Source organism: Lingula anatina, unplaced genomic scaffold (assembly GCF_051362555.1).
Source record: "Lingula anatina isolate TDL-2025a unplaced genomic scaffold, LinAna3.0 unanchor82, whole genome shotgun sequence".
Lineage (NCBI taxonomy): Eukaryota > Metazoa > Brachiopoda > Lingulata > Lingulida > Lingulidae > Lingula > Lingula anatina.
The window spans coordinates 6,270,478-6,278,520 of record NW_028257603.1 but is presented as its reverse complement, the minus strand read 5'-3'; positions in this window follow the sequence as shown (position 1 = coordinate 6,278,520).

Below are 8,043 nucleotides of genomic sequence, written 5' to 3'. Positions count from 1 at the left end.
ACTTTGCTTTCAGTAACTTAATTTATGTCAAATATTTTTTGGTAACTTGATAACGTTCTCTCACCGTCTTCCCCCTAAAATGTTCCACACTAGAAAAAATCGATAATCGTATGGCAGTATTATACAGGCAATTGACCTACTTCACCAGCTGGGCATTGCTATTTTACCACTTTTATGACCTGGGAGAGATTACGTCATGTACACTTGGGATATGATGGTTATTTGTGATTGTTTAACTAATAAATTGCTCGTACTGATAGAATATTCATAAGTGTATCAGTGAAAAAGGAACATTTATATTTGAAAATTATGAAAAAAATTGTAATGGACCCAAAACAAACAAAAAAACTGCATTTTTCTCTTATATGCAAATTAGATTGTCTTTAGTAATAAAGCTGACAGGAAGTGATGCTCAAACCAGAGATTCCAAAGGTGGCGATATTTTTTAATCTTTATTTTGATATTAGATCATTCGATAATATTTTTATCAGTAAAAATTTAATTGAAGCTACCAAATGGAATTTTTTTCTTGTTACGAACCAAAGCTCGACTCGTTCCTGGGATGAATTTAAGGATTCATGTTGATTCATTGTATGGAGCTTGACAAAAATAGAAATATTTTTAATCCCCGAAGAAGGCCCAGGGGCCGAAAGCTCTGATTGTATTTAACAACTATAATGTAGATCCTTCAAGGTGCATTGATATATATACTTCTATTGGGATGAATTTAGTAACAGCCAGAAGGGCCTGAGAGTACTCCCCCCTCTCTCTACTCTAATGTGTTCTACATGTATGTCCTATCCAGTGGGCAGACAACGTGTACCCTCTACACACTGTTAGATTATTTATATATGTATTCAGTATCCATTTACCTTTTTATGAATTAACGATTCCTAATATCGAGGTGCTTATAAAAAGCAATTGCTATATATCGGGGGGAGAGGGGGGAGGGGGGGCGGAATCAGTAGGGGTGGGTTACATTCTTTTTGTCTACTAAAAGGCTAGGGGTGGGCCCCAAAAATTGAGCCATGCATTTAGGATGGGCCACATGCTAACTAGGATTTATTTTGGCACCAACTATGTGCAATTTTTGAGAACAACTATACTACACTTGGTCGAAGTAAAACAACCTGAAAGAGGTCTGTTTCTGGTTCTTTTTTTTTTTACAAGCAGTTTTTAGAACAAATAACAAAAGGTTCTTGTAGTTATCAGAGAACAGTTACAAAAGCGCATCACTGACAATGCCTGCCACCCAGGAATTCATTTAGAAACATATCCATAGCTGCCGTACCATAAAGTATTCTACCCAGGAAACTCCCTTGTGCAAAGAATACGTTTCTTAAGACAGGATTAATACACATCATTTTTTCCAAATAGTTGTCGGTTTAACAGATTTTGCATCTGTTGGGAATCAAACACGGACTGCCTGCGTTGCAGGCGAGCATTATTCCACTGAAGCTCGAGTGCTTCTAAGACGTAAATGTGCCCGGATGGCCCTGCCCCCCCCCCTCCCCAATAATCCTTCCGTGATGCTTTCAAACTTCTGTGCAAGTTTTGTGATACTCGTATTAGTCTATATGTTCTGTATTTTGAATGAGTTACCGACACCAATTTAATTTCATTTAAAGTGGCAATCTACACCTCCAAAATCTCGTAAGGTATTGTTATTGACATAATTAGATATACCTGTATCTTCTGCAACTCATAGATTTGTGTGATGAGTTTAATAACTGACACAGAGATAGTAGTAAATATATATGTATTCTACATAATGTACATACATGTATAAAATGAGTGTTAATTAAAACAAAATTAAATTCCTTCAAAATTAAATTTTGTTTAAGATTTCTTATTTCATCATGATCTATTTTAATTTAAAAATTAAACGCACGGAACTTTCTCAGGACTGCCCTCTTTGGCCCAACTAATGTGTACATATATGTATTAAGACGAGGAAGGGTGTTTCTGTTACTGGACTTCTGTCATTAGATCTCCTTTTGTGTAAGCTTTACCTTACGTGTATTTCAAGTACTGATGCAAATTAAATGACCATAATTAAAAACGTTTAAACTATTTACATCCATTTTGATTCAAAGACTGACGTAGCAGGTACGAATGTTAACTTGATTGCCAGAAATAGTTTCACTCAGTACTTTTTATTACTATTCATTCAAACCAATGGTAATAATCTGGTTTTCTGCATGAAAGGAGTTAAATTCAAATACCAGATTTTGACCTCTAGTTCTGAACTATCGAAATGAGGTATAGTCTGTTTATGATTCTGAAAACACGGTATTATGGAGTGGGTGGGGGTATGTCTTGGAGACGGCTTTCTCTCTGTGCTCCAGATCTCGCTTTCTTAAATCGAATAATTCGTGATTTTTATGTATATTATTGAGTCATTGAACATTCATCTTCATCTTTGTTATCTTGTTATAACCAGTAGAAAAATTACGATATGAAAGGCAAATAGAGCCTTAAACAATATATCGTCGACACAGATTACATAAAATTACATTTTTCACAGGAAAAATTTAAGCTTTATGCTCACTTACAGTTCAAGTTCAATGTAGAAATAGCGTCTCTCTCTCTCTCTCTCTCTCTCTGTAATAGATACAAAGTTGTATTTTGACATTAGAGGAAACAAAGGAAAATGACATAGTTACTGTAGGTGCACAGGGAATAGGTGTAGTCTGTCTGTGACCTTATTACTTTTGCGTGCGCACGCTCGAGAGAGGTTTTATTTAACGTTAGATTGTGGTATTAAGCTACAACGTAATTTCTTTGACTTTCATTTGAAAAAAAAAAGATGTCCTTTTCGAATGCGGTAGGCAACATGTTTGTAGAATGTGACGTCACTTAAAATTACCAGTTCGAAAATGAGTTAGAAATAACAAGGTTTTGCAAATTATACCCTGTTGACTTTGAGTTGAAACAGGAAGGGTGGCGCAGGATAAAATGTGTCTCGCTTTGCTCGGCAAATGTAAAACACAAATTCTCTATTGTTAGCAAATGCACCAATCGAATGGCGATTTGGTACCATACAATTTATGATTTATTATACATAAAGTGATAGACAAATATGAGGAGAACAGTAAAGCTATAGGCTATCTTCAAACTATAAGAGCTGTTCACGTGTGACACAAATGAAAAACACATTGTGGTATTATACATTGCAAATAATACTTCTTATTACAGATACATGAACAACTTCATTCTACATTTGTACAGAAAGATCTGGATGAGGAACTAACCTGCCAAGAGACGTTAATTAAAACCTTTTAACGATATTCTTTAGTGAGATAAAAGGTGATTTTATGGCCTCCTGTATGTACATATTTACAGTGGTCAACGGCTTATCACATCTAGCACATTTCCATTAATTTTGTGGTTGTCGTCACAACCATGTTGAGACAGGACAGATGTTAGTATATACCGCGTATATGAAAAGTTGTTTTTACGTTTGGACCCATGCTAAAATATCATTTCCCGGGGAAATAAAATACAAGCGCTTTAAATTTCATTTCTTTTATAAGATAAAACATAATGTCATTTGAGTGTTGTATGTCGAATAATCATGTGATATATGATATGTGTTGGAGATGTGTGTATGGAATAGTACTGGCCGGTTGAAATAACTGAAGGATATTGGCGAGGTATAATAAATTGTTACTATTCGTGCATAATAACTGTTTATTAACTGGTACATGGAAGTATTGGCAATTGCAGTTGCAGTCGAGTTAAAACTCGCGGCAAATGAACTTGTGTAAATATAAAAAAGAAAAAATTATTTTCCATTCATCAATACCTCTGGAGATATCCCGTTGTCTTTTGGCGTAGTCACTATATTACACCTATATTAACTTATCAGTGTAATGATTGACGTGTGTTTATATAACTGTCAATTTCAGGTGTAGATAAGGTGAGCTGAAAACTTGGTTTTAATCTCTTTTTTAAACAGCTCTCAGAAGTTCATCATTTTTCTTCAATGAACAAAGCTTAAGCTAAGCTATTTTCACCTCACCTGTGATAAAATAGACCGCAATACATGTAGTGTGTTTCACCAGCTAGTGATAACATGCATATTTTAAACTACGCAAATAAAGAGTTCCTTTGTATTCTCCCGCTCCAATTTATACATCTGAGGACCGTGGCTCTCTTCGACAGCTTTTAGGTATCATCTGAGTGTTAATTTAAAAAAAACTGCATGCTCAAAAGTTAAAATTTTGAATAAAATACGTGCTCTATCAGGGAGCCAGTGCAACTGTTTTAAAATAAGTGTGATATGAGTCTCCCTGGGTTAAAAGTAAAAGCGAGATGATTTTTTTTTTTTTTGATTCGCTGCAGTTTTTCATTCTTTCTTATGTACAGCCATAGGGTGCAGATATGCAGTAGTCTAATGATTTTATTATTTTTTATTGCGTTAATATCAAGATGCGTATTTCATATTAGAGATATTGAAAAATGTTGTTTTGTCAAACGCTGACCTTACTAACGTATCGAACTCCTCACGCTTGATGTGGTTTTGACCTTCAGCAAGGCGGCAACGGTACGTGAACAGCTCTTATAGTTTGTAGATAACCTATAACTTTACTGTTTTCCTCATATTTGTCTATCACTTTATTTACAATAAATCATTAGTTGTATGGTACCATATCGCCATTCGATTGGTGCATTTGCTAACAATAGAGAATGCGCGCGCGCACACACACACTCACACATGCATTCATGAAAGAATATGAACAAAGATGAGAGAATTATATGCATAAAATATCTTTTATTGTACAGATAAAAATATCAAAGCATAATTCGCCGGTTATTTTATGTCTATAACTTTGCTCGAGATTTATAAATTTATAATAAATTTATAAATCTCGAGCAAAGTACCGAGTTTCCGATTGCAGCATTTCTGTTTACCTCCAAATGGCTCAATCTCATGGTCTGTTGGTCAAACAACAAAAACTGCTCAGATATTTAAATCATTGTACCATATTGCGTCACATCAAGATAGCCAGTGACCTACATAATGTCGTTTCAATTTGGGGTTGATAAGGATCTGAGGTTAATTTTCGTCTGGCATTTTTTGAAATATGCTAAACACAAATTCGTCCAATGTATTTTTAATGTTGTAAAGTACAAATGAAGTTTCATCCGTAAAATATTGGTGAGAGTTGAAAAGGAAAGGCGGCCACTTTAGCCTGCCACCTCCCCCTACCATGAATGTAATGGGATGGACAGCCTGGAAGGAGACGTCACTGCCTCAGTGCTCAATGATCAGGAAGTGGATCGAAGGCGGCTTAGATATTAAGTATAAGAATGTCGTAATTTCAGCCATATCAATATAACGTTTTAAGAAATCAATGTCAGGTATTTGGTGATAAGTTAATTGTGATTTATTTTTGAAAAGTATTTTGACGCCCGTTTGCTTAAAAGTGGTTTTGGTCATTTCCCAACATTTTCCCCACGCACTATTTATTTCCTCCACCACTTCATCTCATTGCATCTCATAAATCAAAGGAAGATGCAGTTGCACTTCATTTTCAGTATTTTGAACTTCGTCGGTAGAAATAGTATTGGCAGTGGAAGTTTACCGTGAGAAATGGCCAAGGAGGGGAAAATGCTGTGAAATGACTTGTGAGGGTCTGGCCATTGACATGTTGATATTTAGTGAGCAGTTGGTAGTGGAATTATAGAATATGATACAGCCTTTTAGGTATATATATATATGATAACGTCCATTTCTGGAGTAAAGAACATAATTCAAGTAATATACTTCCATTTCGAATATTGACAAGATTTCATAAATTAAAATTTGATATTTCATTTCATGTGTGAGCTAAATTGAAGTCCTTGAGATTTCTGCGTGACAGATTATAAGATGAACCCTTCAAGAAATAAGGGCGAGTTGATGGCCCGCAATGTTGTTTGGGACGGATTTGAAAAGGCTCTGTCTAAAGGCGATTTTTTTTTCACGTGTTTTATTTATCAATATAACATCACGAATTTGAGTTCTTATAGGAATTAAATGTGATATATTTAAAACGTGATCATATATCAGAATGCATGGTCATCCGTTAGAAAGCTTATTTTATTGAATTGAAATATGTTCTATACTATCGTAGTTTCAAGTTGGTCACACGTGACATGTAAAATGATACTATTTGTGGTATTCTTCAGCAAGACAGCAATGGGTGACTTTCTAGTTTAGATCGAATGCGAATTAAGGAAGCAAAAATATTCCAAATTTTATGTCGGTTTAAAGCCCAATTTTTTTTCTGTAACATTCAGCAATTTCAAATAAATCGCCAAGGAACACTATCGAAACCGCTGATAAATTCTACAATCCCGGTGTCGAATTCTTAATTTCTGTTTTTACCGGCTTCAATCTCATTCTCCAAATGGACTGAAATCTAGAATGTAACAACAAACGAACATTGTGTGTCTTTCTTTTAATGTTCAGATGAGAAAAAAGGCACATCGTCCCTTGAAATTTGAACATTTGTTGACTTGTTGAAAAAGAAATGTAATTTTACGAACCAAGATTGATTTTTTTTTTTTTTACTAGTGAAGTATGTAGAATTTACAAAATTCAATTTTCATTTGCGAAAATTCCCTTCTTGAAAAGCTGATATTGTACATGTAAATGCCATTCATAGGATGGAAAAGCAACTTATTTTGTTTTTTAGTATTTATCTCTGAATGTAGTTCTTACAATGTAAAATATGGCACTTTTTATCATGAAAATGACTTATATTTTTGCCATTCATCTGTTGAACAAATACAGGTTCTGGGTAAAGATGATAGGACCATTTATGTGATTGAAAATAATTTTATTTTTCCAAATTTAACTGATTTCGGCAATTCTCTCTAACCAGCGTTTTTTCTTCTATTGACCAGATGATGCAGAAATATCGTGATATTTTCTCGTATTTAGAACAATTTATGTTCAGAAGGTTGCAAATTATTTGTTACAAGATTTTTGAAATTGAAAATGGATGTAGGAAATATGAGAAATACCGTGATATGTACCTTGGATTTTAATCCAGATTTCATAAGTGAACATGTAGTTTGTTTTCTAAATAGATTTTTTTTGTTTGTTTTTGTAACGATTTTTTTAAATTTTCATTTTCATTTTATTATCTAATGTTCATTAGTCTTTACATTTTGTCAATAGCTGTATAAACGTTGTATTAACTTTTGGGTACTTTTGACACTTTTTTGCCAAATATAACGAAAGTGCGTGTCCGTTTTTTTCGTTCCCAACGATAAGTGTCGGACTTCAAAAAAGCGTGCAATTTTAAACAGAGCATTTAACAAATGTCTCATAGTTTTCATTGTTATATAAAGATGAAACAATGGCGGAACCAGGACATTTTAAAGGGGACAAGTGTTGACATTTGGGGCGTGATGAATTCTTTCGAGGACTTGATCATGTGAGTCCAGAATGAGTCTCTCTCCTCGGGGAGGGCGGAGACTAGATCCACCATTGTTTTTTTAAAGAAGAAGTTGAAAGATTTTGTTCGTTTCATTAAGATCAAACATAAGAGCATTAATGTGGTAGACAGTTTATTTGTCAAGTCGAATAGATAAGAATGTTATATTTTTACACTTTTAAGTGAATTTAAATGCAGACATCAATCATATTCTCACAGATATTTGCAGTAATAAAAAGACTTACGACAATGATGTTTTATAGATACATGTTTTATTAATAACTGAATACAGTAAAATAAATTTGAATTGTTCTTAATAAAAAACTTACTGAATATACAAAATGTCTTAGTGTTTTCCTGATGGCTACACGGCTCAGTGGTAGCCTGGGGTTGGGGTCCGATTTCTAGCTTGGGCACTTTGGAATTACAAAGGGGTGCTATCAAAATTTTTCTTCGGTTACTATAAGAAGAAAGTCTGCCCGGGGAGGGTGGGTGGGAACACTTAGAGAAGTAGGTAACGCGCTTGCCTCTGAGACAGAAGGTCCCCAGTTCGATTCCTGGCGCTTCTAGGTCTTAGCAAATTACCTTTTACAAAAATAAACCCAAATAA